At 39.7% G+C, this 14,745-nt stretch overlaps 1 protein-coding gene across 3 annotated transcripts in view; it reads left to right on the top strand.

Annotated features, from left to right (window-relative positions):
• LOC135256586 (carboxyl-terminal PDZ ligand of neuronal nitric oxide synthase protein-like) overlaps positions 1–14,745 on the top strand; it is a 74,982-nt gene that overhangs the window by 15,191 nt on the left and 45,046 nt on the right. The window lies entirely within an intron of this gene.

The following is a 14,745-nucleotide window of genomic DNA, read 5'->3' as shown; positions in this document are numbered from 1 at the left end:
AATAACATAACACTCTGTCTACATCTACCTACCACTCACTCATTTTCCTTACTTCCATATGCCCAAAGACAGGCAGACACACACTTTCCTTAAACACACTTGCATTCATACCTGTTTTAATGTTGTTATTGCTTGGAACTGGTGTCTTTTGCCGCTTGTCTTCAAGGACTGATTCTGAATCAGGACTATGGAGCTGATCCATATGGAGGAACAGTATATATCTTGTATTATCTTGGATAATCGTGGAAAAGTATTTTCCAAGTCTTGGAGAGAGGATATACAAATTTGTCTAAAAATGCATGGAAAATTGTTGAAATAATACATTTTTTACTTTCTTCTTGTAAGGTGATCAGATGCTGTTTCAGTGCTTCCTACAGTGCCTACTCGCTTGATGTGATTTACAGCCATGTCTAGCATTGTCTGTGTGCTAATATTGCTAAAAATGTGGCTAGTGCACTGGTTTGTAGGCCAGTATGAAATCACGCCACCAGTTGCTGGTAACTGCCTGGCATTCTCCACGAAGTGCATGGCTATGGCAAAAATATATTGTTCTGAAAACTAACCTATCCCTGCAGTTCTGTCATCCAAAGGTATGGCTGAAATCTATTTTTGAAAATCTTTGAAAAACCATCCATACATTAAAAACCATTAATACTCCAAATATCTTTGAAAAGCCATCTGAAGCATTAATTAGATTTGAGTAGGGACCCTCATATTAGCATTGATTTTATTTATTTTTTTTATTCATATCTTTCCTCTATGCAGTACCTATGTTTATCCGCAGTATATTAGTTGGGTTGATTTAGAGGAGGTGGAGAAGATGAAGTGAGCCGTCCACATGGGGTCAGTGGGTCAAGAGGCACCTTCAGGATGAACTTTGGTAAAATGTCAAGACCCAAAGGATGGGAGGAATATTCATCATAATAAGGTATTCCAATGATAACTGGTGTAATGATAAAGAGACAGCGTACCCTCCTTTCTATACGTTTACTCGATAATCTCAATTTTGCTCTTCTTTCATGCATGCAGTATAGGCTATATAAGATTCCGGGGAAAACACCTGCATCCAGTTAGCATGAACCTCATAGCTTAGACCTTGGTTCCAATAACCTCTTTCTGAGCTCTTTTTAATTAGCTAACATCCTATATCTGTTATCTCATGAAGACATTTTCTGCAGTAATTCAGTGTCTTCCTGTTCCTTTTGTGAGAATTACAGCCATCCATCACTGTTCTTACTGTTTATTGTGAATAATGACACTGTAATTGCATGGGGCGTAGTGATCCGTGGACCTCTATTTGTTAGCTGTTGATTTGTAGGGCTCCTTTTGAACAGGGTTGATTTGTCAATGGGACAGCCATTTGTGGCACAAGACTGAGAGACAAAGGAGTCGCGGGATCGAGAGCAGCTGTATCCTGTGGAGTCATATGGAAGCCATTGTTAGAGCTCTGGCCACAAAATTAAAGATACGGGGTGCAATAGAGTACCTCCTCTTCAGAGTTTCTGGTGAATTATGCTCTTATTGAATTGAAATCAGGTCAGTCAGACTTTTTACGACATATGTACAATCAGAGGGAAGTGTGTATTGCAGGCTGCAAATATGTTTCAGAACCATGTAGATCATACTGAACTGTGTTGGGAAGAACAGACTCCCTGTCTTAATGAATTGTAAAACTTGTCTAAGCAAAGATTGTTATCTAGACAGCAACAGATTGGTACTTTTCAAGTATTTTCAAAGACCCTTTTTTCGGTGATGGAACCCTGAAAGAAGTGGGGATTGAGGCTGGCCGTTTCAGCAGGCAATCAATACAGTAATGCATATTGATGGAAACGAACAGAACAACTGGGGTCACTTGCGAAAATGACTCTGCGGCATTATGCCGTCCCACTCCAACACTAACCTTAATCCTAACCTATATATGGTTCACTCTAACTCTTGGGAATATTGTGGTCATTGTAATATTCTTGTTGTTCTAAATAGCCACATGCTGTATGTATAGCATATGACATAATAACATTGTTAGTTAAACATCCTTTCTGGCATTTGAACCTGTGTTGGATAAAAATACCAGAAGTCAACATTTATTGTGGTGGGGGTCCTCGGCCCGAAGGTGGTCATGTTACAGGGCCGTAAGATTAAAAGTTTTTGGAAACTGATGTAGGAGGTATCAACAGGTGAGGAACTAGCTGCTGTTCAGCTGAAGGTGCAGGATATTAGATGGAGAGAAAGAGACAGAGGCTTAACGCAATATCTCTGTTTCACACACACCTCATCTGTCATTCCAGCTGAGAGCACAGGCAATCTGATAAAGCACAAGGAACTTTAGGTTTATCAGTCAGTCTGGCAGAACTCTGCCATCAATTATGCATGCCTGTCTAAACCTGAGCGTCAAAGCTGATTATGTAGAGCAGTTTGGCTCGTTTTATAGGCTTTTGTGCTTTTAAGAACAGCATCTACAAACAGAACTACACAGGTGTATAAATAAAGCAAGCCAGCTATTGTGTAATACAAAATGTGTGTGTGAGGAGCGGGGTGGGGGGGCTTATGTATAAAAAACATTCTGTAATTCCTACCCTAATCACTAGATGTGGTTGTAAATACCCTCAAATTAAAGGACAGTCTGCACCTCATATTCATTTTTTCATTTCAAATCCAGTGTGTGGGAGTACTGAGCGAAAACAACAAAAAATGTGTCACAGTCCAAATACTTGTGCACTGCACTGTATGTGTACATGTATATGCACACTACATGGCACATCCAACGTCTCCAAAATTATGGACATTAACATGGAGTTTTCTCGCTGTTTTTCCACTGCTATAACAACCACTCTTCTGTGAAGGCTTTATAATAGATGTTGGAGCATTGCTGCAGGGATTTGCTTCCATTCAGCCAGAAGAGCATTAGTGAGGTTAGGCACTGATTTGGCGATTAGGCCTGGCTCGCAGTTGGCTTTTCTATTGATCTCAAAGGTGTTGGGTGGGGTTGAGGTCAGGGCTCTGTAGGCCAGTCAAGTTCTTCCACACCATTCTCAGCAAAACCATTTCTATATGGACATCACTGTGTGCCCGGTGGCATTGTCATACTGAAACAGGAAAGAGCCTTCCCAAAGCTGTTGGAGAAGCACAGAATTGTCTAGATTAAGATTTGTTTTCACTGGAACTAAGGGGCCTAGCCCAAACCATGAAGAACAGCCCCAGACCAAGAGGTGTCCAGATACATTTGTTCATGTAGTGTATATGTTTATCTATTCATGCAAATGAACCCAAGTGATTCAGGTTGTTGAGTATGTTTAAAGCAACCACTGTATAAATTCTTTGCACTTTGTGAAGCTGTTTTTTTTTTGTTTTTTTGTTTTTTTTTAAACAATTTTGCTGTTCTTCTTCCCTGATTTGAATCATGAAGTGTGCCTCTCACTGCAGCTGAAGGACATTTGGTTCTGTGCACATGCCTGCAAGTCTGTGACTTATACATTATCAGCCGCATAGTACTACAGCAGGGCCAGCGGCTGTCAGGGAACAGGCACATCTCTCACTGACAGAATTGTGTCGTCTGTGAGCACTTGGGCACATCATTGTGTGGAACTAATGCTGTGGTAACCTGAAGAAACCCTGACAGACTTCAACCCTCCCTAGCCCTGGCAGGACTAAGCAAATTATATTGACTGTAGCGGAGTTATGGATATAGCTGGCCAGCACATAGCCTTAACTCAAATCGGTTGCTGATTTCTAGGATACAGGGCCAGCCTGCTCATGGCAAAAGCCTTGGAACTGTCAGCAAAATATCCTCTCTCGGTTTTATTGTTTTGAGACCATCGAGGGTGCCTTTCAATCACCTATTCATAGCTAACGTCATACCCTGAAAGTTTATATTTAGTTTTCCAATAAATATATTTAATTTGTGTGGTTCTGTCCTGCAAAAATCATTCAGTCACCAGGCTTATTGCTTTTGGTGCAGAATTCCTCAGTCAAGCAGTTTTATGAGAATGCATGAAAAACATTCTGTCATGGAGCTGGAATGCTTCCCATTTTTTTAAATTATGCAAATGGAGACTAGAAGGTTTCTGATTTTGAGGGCGATGACAATGGAAATGTGGGGAGTTGCTATAGTAACATCTTGTGTGAATCACTGTACTGTAACCGCTGAGTCTACTCAAAAATAAGTAAATAATTCAAAGGCTGCTTTAGTCAAGGCCTTTTCCTTTGTGTATCAATCAGTGTAATCTTGACATTTAGGTTTCAAAATTCTATTATATGCATTCTGCCTACCAGTGGTTGTAATTATTTGGCTTTTGAATTGATTTAAAAATGTGGCAGGTGGGTAAAAAAAAAAGTTATGTGTCACTTGCAGGAGTATCTGTAATACTATACTCTCTGTCTCAGTAATGAATGTGAGCTGCTAGTCTCTTAATTTGGTACCAATTATGTAATTTATCATCAAAGATTCCAGTGTTGTCTGCTTGTCTTGTTTCAGGGTCACAGAATTGTGGAATCTGAACACAGCCAAAAACAGCCAACAGTTGACCATTAACCATTTGCTGGATGGTTTTTTTTTTTCATTTTTGTGGATGGCATAAGCAATTTTAGTTGAAATTCTTTCAGGAATTAAAGTCACCACTTTTTCCCTAGCTGCATGCCCGTGCTACTCTTTGTCATATCAACACCTAGCTAATAGATATAAGTAGTAGTGTTTTGTTTCGTTTTTTTCTGGAAGAATTTCACGTGGTCTTCAGGTGGAGGTTCACTACCGCATCAGGTATAATTAAAGATTGAAAAAGTGAGAAGAAAGGTAATACACCACATGGTGGCAGAGGCTGCTATTGCACTCAAAAAATATGTGATAATTATTGGTTACGGTATATTGGCCAGCCCTGCTCTCAACACTCACTATAAGCAAATAATGTGCCTCCCACTGAGACTTCCTGCCACATTTGAATGAACTGGAGCTGATCCGAACCATAGGGCACACTGCTGCATAAAGCACAAGTCGCTTCTTCAGTTGGGTTCACTACCCAAGGGGGACCACGCAAATGTGTTCTGAGATGCGCATTGCAATTTTGGGCCAGCTGCAATGCAGGTCCCCGCTGACTTCCTGTAGAATCCTAAAATCAATTTATGGGAAATGTGATAATGTGACAATAGTCCATTCCCAGCATGCTCAGTAACATGATCGTGCTTATAAGCAGAACTCTGCATTGGATTAAGGCGTGGCTTCTGGTCTAATGTGTTGGCTGTTTGTAAGAAAATCCTGCCAATATCTTACCTAATTAACTTGGCAATCTTTTGTAGCAAGGAAAGAGCACTTTGATGGCTGCTCTCATTGCCCTCTGCGTATTGCATTGTGCTGTTAGAAATGACCTGTCACTGAAGCTGAAGTTCCTTCGGCCCATATGCAATTATGCTTCGTGAATTTTATTTTAAGATCCTGGCTGGCTTGTCTCTCTAAATGCATTGGTTTCAAGTTATTCTCTGAATAACCATTATTTCAGGTGGAAGAGCTACATGTTGTATGGAATATTCATGTTTATTGTTCAAATCTATGGGTTATATCTATTAAATCATTATTATGAATGGCATCATGTATGATTGTAACAGGCTGGGGAGTTTAAAATGCTTCTTTATGAAAATCATTGCAGAGTTATATCTATGCAATAAGGATAATAAGTTCAAATGTAAATTGGTGATGACTATAGTGATAAGTGTAGTGTAGATGATTTCAACCTGTAAAACTGGTTATAGTCAGACCATTTGTTTCTTTTTTATATTAAAGTCTGGCATAAGAACACTTATTTGTGGTTAAATACTTGAAAAATAAAATTCTCCTTTGGAATAGTTTTCATTTTGAAAGTGCCCTTTTAGAAATGAACCTGGACATTTGACATTGGGGATTTTTTAAAATGTGCATAAATACAAGATGGTTCATTCCTCCCTATCTTTTCACAGTGCCCCATTAATCCTTGTATTATGTGGAGAAAAGTTGTGATAGATAGCTCCAGTTGTACTCATATAATTTTATGTGAGATATAAATGCCTGTGGCAGTAAAATATGACACCTTCTCAGAATGGAGTTGTCACGGTTTGAATGAATAAAGCTTTTATAGAGATCTTGCAGTGTTCCGTATTTTTCAGTTTCATTGTGGAGTCAGGCCAAAAGTGAAGGACAATGAGTTAGGGCAACCTCACTGTCTTTCAGAGGTGTTTTCCTTTGTCTGCCTTCTGTAATAGCACTAGTGTCTGGCTACCAATGCACAGACCTGTGGAACCTGTGTCTTTTTGTTCCAGCCCGTCCTGTAATTTGAAGAGAAATTTGATGGAATTGATTATGGAGACAATCAACCAACAGCATAATCAGTTCCTTCAAATTTCTCAGCCCATGTATCAGTGATGACCTGAAATGTGACAAATATCAACCACCTACACACGAAGGCCCAGCAAAGGCTGTTCTTTCTAAGACGGCTGAGGAAGTATAGGGTGAATCTACGACTGCTTATTCAATTCCACTCAGCCAGAATAGAAAGTATAATAACATCTTCAAAATTCATATGGTATGGAAACGCAAGCAAACACAAAAACTGGTAAACTGGACCGGATCATCTCCAAAGCAGCAAAATAGCTGTGTGACTTACACTTATTAGACTCCCTTTACCACAGATGCATCTCCAAACGGGCCAAAAATATCTCATCTGACCCATCCCAACCAGCTCAGCCTCACCATCTCTTCAGATCCCTGTCCTCGGGCAATCGGTTTAAATCCTTGGGTGGACTGACTGGCTGAATGACAGCCTTTTCCCCCATCGAGTCTCTGAACTCACTCCAATAGCCCCTCAGTCTCTTCTTGCCAAGCATTGCATCCGTGAACTGTCTTTGCACTTGGCTCGTTAACTGTCTGCACTTTATATGGAATATGCAACTTGCGCTGTCTATTGTATGTTTTTGCTTGTGATTGAGAGAGCCCCACCAATATTCTGTACTGGAATCAAATCCAGTACAAGTGTCAAAAATGCAAAACATGCTTGTAGAAGTCACACAATGTTCCGAATGAAGTGGAACTAATTAAAAAAACTGCCTTGAACTAGTTAATGCGTCAGTTAATGTGTCAGGAAAACATCATAGTTACAATGTTCCAAACAAAATGGAAATAATTATAAAAACTGCCTTGAACTAGTTAATGCGTCAGGAAAACATAATAGTTTGCTCTTAATTAGTGAACTAGTGGACTCTTTAAAATGACTAAGTTTACATGTGGGGCACAGCATGCAGGAACTAGGGAACAGGTCAACAATTCTCAGCTGAGCATGTGAACTAGTGGATTGTATGCAAATGAAATGGGCACTCAAGGAGGAAGACCTGAGCCCTGATTGGTTAATGTTTCAAATTTGGGCTGGAAAGCCAATCGGAATCTTCATTACACAACCAATAACCACCTCCTAATTAGAATTTTTCTACAACTAGTTTACTAGTAGATGTGCTAATGACTTAACTAGTGAAATAGTGAACATGATAGCTTTACAAGAAAGCTAAAGAGAATTGTATGTAACTGGTGGACTAGTTACAATAAGTGAGTATATGCAAATACTGACTTCATGTAACTTTATTGGTTAACAAGTCAGACTGCTGCTGCTTCATTAGTGAGCTAGTTACTCTTTAATTGCAACAGTTTAGGATTAAAAGTCCACTAGTGACATCATCCATCACTCATACTGTATGTGTTTACCAATTGCGGATGAGTTGGGGTAGCGAACATCACACGAGACTCCCATAATGCCCCATGAATCAACTGACAATGACCAAAGATGTCACATATTACAAGTCGGGTTAAAAGCAAAAGTAAATGAGCACAACCATTTACACAAGTTTCATGCCTGATTATGAGCAATGTGGCAAAAGATGCATGTTCTGCTGATAGCAATGTTGAGGAAAAAAGTTTTGCAACACACTCTAGTATAGGCCACAGCTCTGCTTGTTTGTTTCAACAAAGTTATTCTGGGTCAATGGGCCCGTTTGGCTCTAAGCATATTAGGTTAAAAAATAATTTAAAATTCTACCAGCGTTGCCCAAAATTAAGCTGTGGTGCTGCACCGCTGCTGCCTCTGTGTCGGGGAAACACTGATTTAGGGACCAGTTGTCTACGTTTTTGGAATTTTGGATTTTAGTTTTAATTTCCCTTTCAATCAATCAGATATGATTTAGCTGTCGAAGTCTAGAGCTCAACAGCTCAAATGCCAGAAATGGCAGTTGTGGATATCATTTCATGTCATAATGTTTAAACACATCTGCGCAGCAGTTTATGGATGCAATATTTCACTTCTGAGAATTGATTTTTCTCAAGAAGACTAATTAACAAACACACACCCGCTTTGAATCTCAATTCTTATGCTCCCATTTTTACCTTCTTGCATTTGGAATCACCATTTTACTAAGCACATTATTGCTGTGCTACCCACACAGGGAAGGCTCCAGCTGAAATGTATGCATAGCTTTCACACGCTTGCCCTCAAACCAGTGAATATCTTCCACACTAAAAGCCACACGATACAGATAGCAGGGACAGAGATGCATCTTTCACTGATGACAGCTGGTAACGTCCAGCAAGTATTTGCATCTAGCAGTCACTGCAACAGCAGAAACCTGCAGAAACCCTGGCTGACTACAGGCCACAATACCCCAGTGGAGGAAACCCAGCTGTGTCTAAGTACTGCACAATCCCGTCGGAGAATGATGCATGTAAAGCTAGATTCTGGCCGCTCATTGATTATTCTGGAAATTTTTAATGACTGAAGTTCTTAAAAGATGACATTCTCATTGAATTATTAATATATTTGTGAGGCTGGTCTCCAGCAGTCATCTGTCGAGAGGCAGATCTTCTAATGTGGTGGGGAAGCAGCAGAGCTTGCTTCACTTTGAACACAGCTGAAGGCCCCTGTGTGTCTATGCTGCAGGCTCACCTTCAGAAAGTGCTTTCAGGCAGGCACTGGCCTACAATGCAGGCAAGGAATGCCCTTCACTATAACTTAACTCCCTCTCAATAAGCATGGTCACATAAGTCACGCTTACAATGGGAAGCATGTAGAGAAAACCTTAAGAAAAGGGCAGTATGTAGCCATTGGAAATAGATTGATGGTGCTTATATAAGGATAACTGCCTACAGATATAAAGAACTTACCCCCCCTACACACAAGCACATGTACAAACATGCGTGTGCACACACACATATAAATACATATGCACTGCTGAGACCATCAAAATTGTATGATAGACTCTGCAATCTCTCATCTCTTCCTGTTATTATGTCCTTTTAATCTTCCAACTCCCCTTGTCAGTGTCCTGGTTACTCAAGCCTCCATTCGTATTGTGCCTTCAAAGGTTTATACAAGACAGCATTGTCATTTTGCATTGCTAATCATTAGTCCAGTAAGTATGCATTAAAAATGTTTATCATGCAAATTGTTTATTGGCCTGTGTTTTCAGCATGTGAGAAATTGACAATCGGGCCAGGCTGTGTTTGTTCCATTTAGAAAAAACTTCATAGTGGCTTGCAGATGAGCATACTGAAAATGTGATCAGGTTTGTATGGGTAGCCGTTGTATTGCTACTGGATGGTACTGAGGGACAGCAGCAGCTTTTAATTTCACCTGAGCTGTGCCGCCATTGTGCTGGAGGACCGCATAACTCGCACAGCTGATGCTAGCAGGCTATAGGCATCACTATTGCAGGGTACTGTGGGAGATTACCTGCCACAGTCACAATTTGATCCCGACTAGGCTTTTCTTTAATCTGCACGAATACAAAGATGTGAAAATATTTCAATTTCATTTCGACTTGCTTTTGACCACTTTCACACAAGTCTGTGTGACTAATCAATGGCTGCTAAATATTTCACCTCAAAGATTGATAACTTTTGGCCCTTAAAAGCTATTTGGTAGCTTTATATGACTTTGTACTAGTAGTACAAAGGCACATTCTCCTTTTAATCTGATAGACATGGGGGATTGGTCAGAATAGGAGAAGCTTTAGTACAGGAACCTGATGTCGGCATATTTATTGCCTCTAACTGCTGTAGTATATAAATAGTGGTGAGCGAAGCCTTCTAGGTCGCTATGGAAACTCCTGTCTATATCATACAAAAGCTGCCGACCAAAGCTGAACGATACTTTAAGGGTTTTCTGTTGAAGACTTCTTGTATAAAAATAGAAAACCATTCACGCCACTGAAAGCTACACACAGTAGGAACTAATTCAACAGTCTTTGAGGGAGGGAATTCTAAGATGGCTACATTTGTCACTTGAGATGCTCAGAACAGAAGAAGGAACAGAAGAATGTCATTTAAACTGTAATAAAAATAGCAGTCTGCTACAGTTTAATTCAACACAAAAATTAAGAACAGATGTGTGACTTGAGATATCATACTGAAGAAGAGTCCACAGGATAAACAATGGAACAAAAATCCAATTGAAATTGGGATAGCAGTCAGAAGGTTGTTGGTACTGTTCAGGGAGACCTGCTTCTGTAGCCTCAATTTAAGTGCTTAGTAATCCAACTAACTCTTGTCCACTTAAACCCACCCTATCCTGATTAAATCAGTCAGGTCCAATTCCGGCTGACTTCTGGTCATAGATGCCTGATGATGACCTTAATTGATTAAGTAAAGTGTGTGTGTGTGTGTGTGTGCGTACATGAATATCTCAAGTACAGCAGCATGGCATTGCGTGTGGAGACAGCTGACTGAGATTGTAGTCAAAGTAGAAGGTTGTTCAAATCCCAGATGGGATTTTTCAGCAAATATAGCAGTCTCAATAGATAATGCTTAAAATATTGTGGCATCTTAAAACATCCTACACAGAATATTAAGTGTATTTGAAAATACTGATTTTGCTGGGTTTCAAGGCCATTTCAGTACATTTAAGTGAAACCTCCTGATTTCACAGCATTGTTTTCTCTCTATCTTCAGTTATCCAGCCTCTCTGATCATGAGAAATGCTCTTTAGTGTGATTGATTATCATTCCTGACAGCAGGGGGTCAATAACGCAGGCTTAAAATCACTTGTTATGACTCAATTAGCTGGGTTTGGTGTCATTTCAAACCCTTTCCAGACAGGCAGAGTAGGCTCTGATGCACAGAGGCCTTGAGTGGCCTGGATTTACCCCCCACTCCCCAGGATGTGGGGATGGTGTTTATGTCACAGGCCGGTGCATAGTTCTTTCTTTACATGCAGCCTAGCAGATTTACTACGTGTCTTTGTTAAAGGATGTGATCGTGTTTATCTTTTACTAGATTTCATGTTGTTGCTGATGTTGTTGCTGCTGCTGTTTTTAATAATAATTGCCGGTCCATCACCGGGATGTTGAAATGAAGTACTTTTTTTATAATGACTTTGCACAATACAACTTTAATGGGTAGCTCTTGTTTACTTGATACTCATGTAGTGTAGATCGATTAAGTTGTTTTACCTGTTGAATTAATGCTTTTAACACTTTTTAATGGCTTTAAATTTTATCTTTTTATTTATTCTTTATTTATTTATTTATTGTGAAATTTCACAAGACTCTGCTGTGTTTGTGTGTCCATATGCAAGTATGTATCTGCATAGGTGTATGCCTGTATGTGCTAGAGTGTGTACGTGTCTGTTTGCCTGAATTTGTGCCAGTTTTTTGTGCTGGTTTGGAGTGTGTGTTTGCCCTTTATTATTGTTCCTCCGAACATGGAATTGAGGTTAGAAAAAGAAACCAGTGGAGATAAGGAGACAGTGGTGTTGAGGTTGACCATGCCCTCCCACAGATAACCTTTGGAGACCTGTTGCCCTGGTTAAGGGCCAATCTCACAACGGCTGTTGTCTCTGAACGCAGCTCAGTAGAAAAGAACCAAACATTTAATTTTTCCATCGAAAGTCCGAAGTGCCTTGTAGAATAACTTGAATCACAAAAGCCAAACAATGAACTCATATTCAGTTGTCTGTTCCATTCACTAAAATCAATTGTTCTGACATCATCTTGTGTTGCACAATGGCTCTCTCCTATGGCATATTGTTACGTGAAAAGAGGGCCTTTAAGAAGCGATCTATAAAAAAATAATAAACTCGGCTGAACAAAGAGAACTATTCAGCCCTCACACTTTCTGGGTTTCTGGAAAGTTAACCAATAAATGTTAAGTGTAACAATTAATCGTATCTCAACAAATGCTTTTAGAGTGAGGCAACAAAAAAAGTAACGTGCTTAAAACCATTCGTAAAAGAGAGGGGACTGAATATTTGGAACTGTGCATTTAACCACACAATAATGCAAGTCTCTTTTAATCTACATTTTTGATATGGAATCGGTTTACAATCGCGACTGAATCCACTTCACCACATTAGATGCAAATGATGTAGGCTATATCTTGTCCAAACAAGAAATTCTTTGTTGCTCATTTTTTCACGATTGCTTGGTAAGAAGCAACAGATCTCCATAAGCACTGCATTGAGAAATGCCTAGATCTACTCTTGACATAGACACAGTGTACATTCATTTAGCCTACCATTACCACTCAGAAGTAACTGTAGTGTAGAGTTTCCTGACTGCATCGTGTATATTTTGGAATGTTAATACTTTCTTAAGTGTGCAAGCCTATCTCAGCGTGCTCCAGTACTGTATTTGAGATGTCGTGGGGGAGGAGAGCTCATCTCATCCCATTTTTTAGGATGGGAGTTAATTAAATTCTCCTTGCTGTAGTTGCCCTCCTACCACCTTGTCATTTATGCTCTGACAGTGCCTTAACCATGTGAAACATAATATAACTCCAAGCTGATGAAAAAACAGTCACAATCTCCTGTCTGTTTCCATGGCTGCATCAGTGGTGATGAACAGTCCTCTATATATCATTTGAACTGTTCCACGGGGAATCTGGGCCTGAATGTCAATCTTTTGGGTCTATTTCTATTTATGGACCTGGTACTAAGGGGAGATTGGTGTCATCTTAAAACGTCTGACTATACAATTCCCCAACTTTTTTTGTTCAACTATGGCACACTTAGCAGAAGCTGCGGAATCTCACAACACATCACAGAAGTTAATAAATAAATAAAAATATTTACATTGCAAATTCTCCTCTGGGTGTTTTTTTCTGAAACGAAGGCAAGATTAGTCCTAAATATTTGATGAAACAAATCTTACTGGCTATATTTAGTCAAAATAGTGTATAGTGACCAAAAACTTTGAGCAGTAGTACAGTTCAAAAGGCCAGTGGCAGATAAGACACAAAGCCAGTTATCCCTTTATTCTGCAAATACACAATGGTGAAAAATGGGGGTACAGAGGTACCTTGACTGCTTCTGGTGCAACCATGGAAAGGCTGCATTAGGATCCAGGTCGAAGCACAGGAAGCTTTGCTCCAGCCCTGATTCATGTTGTGACACAGCATGGCACAGTGCAGGTCTCCAAAGGGAAACTCAATTAGGGCCAACAAAAACAGGAAGTAGCCTTATTATCATTGGGGCCTGTGGGAAAGGCTGAAAACCAATGACGTTTGGAAGTGCTGCTGCATTCACGGCGTCGAGAGCTCCCCACAGCATGGAGAAGAACGTGATACAACGGATTAAACATCTGATTTTGTATTCTTCCCAGGGGGTGGGAAAAAAACATGTTTATTTCAGCCAAGCCCAGAGTCTGCTTCCTCAGTCAACCACAAACCGGTTTTTAAAGTGTAAAATTATACATTTCTGGATTCAGCTGTTAGATTAGGCACCCAGGGGGACCACAGTTTAATCAGAAAAACAGAAAGTGTGGAGTTGTGTGTAACTTCATATTTTTTCATACGCAGTCCCCTCACATGTGCCCGGAATTCTCATGTGCGCACATTTCAATTCTACTGCTAAACAGCACCTATAGCGGCTAATGTCATATCATCACGACAGTTCCTTAAAGCATGTTGCCCATGGCAGTCTCCTCTTAACCCTGTTTTAAGTTTCCTGAGTATTTAATCTCTCATCAGACTGATACAGGATTAAAGAAAGTAGATCGTCGGAAACCACTCGAAGACTCCACATGTATCTCCCCTTTATTATTGCTCATTTTGCTTTCATGCCACTGCACGGTCATTGTTTCATAAATGGCAGCAGGAATATGGAGATTCTGAGGCTGATATCAGTAACCAATATTTTTCTAGCAATATTGGCCAATACTGATTCTGATAACAATGCCACTCTTATTTCCATTTATTGCACAAATACAAACAGCAACCAAGTTTCCACATTCGGAAGTGCAAAGTGGAAAATGGAAAGTGTATGCCGGATCTATCTATCTGGAGAGCTACTGAATCTCTATATAGCTTTGCTTATAAGTTTGTCTGTTAAATATGATAAATTAAAAACAAATTTTATGTTGACTAAAGAATCATAGATGACTAAGATTAGGCTACTTTTTGCGCTTTAAATTCTCATTTAATTTACAGCATCAACAGCACTTCAAATGCATTTCCTGTCTGACATATGTAATTTGCGCCATTATATCGGTCCATTGTATCGGCCATAATCTTAGCATTGCATGGATACCAATAAGTTATTTTTAAGCTACCATTGGCCAATTTCTGTATGACCCCTATATATTCTTGCATCCCTACAAATAGCCATTGTTATCTATCATGCAAAGGTTGACTGTAGTTCATTTCTTCCATCAGAGCCGGTTGATGGTTAAGTTTAAAGTATGATAGTAAGAAAAAGAAAGTCTAGTAATTAGCAATCTAGCAATTTTCACAAATTAGAGGCACTTGCTGTAAAT

Source organism: Anguilla rostrata, chromosome 6, assembly GCF_018555375.3.
Source record: "Anguilla rostrata isolate EN2019 chromosome 6, ASM1855537v3, whole genome shotgun sequence".
Classification (NCBI taxonomy): Eukaryota; Metazoa; Chordata; class Actinopteri; order Anguilliformes; family Anguillidae; genus Anguilla; species Anguilla rostrata.
The sequence above is the reverse complement of the archived record's forward strand: the minus strand, read 5'-3'. Positions and strand labels throughout refer to the sequence as shown.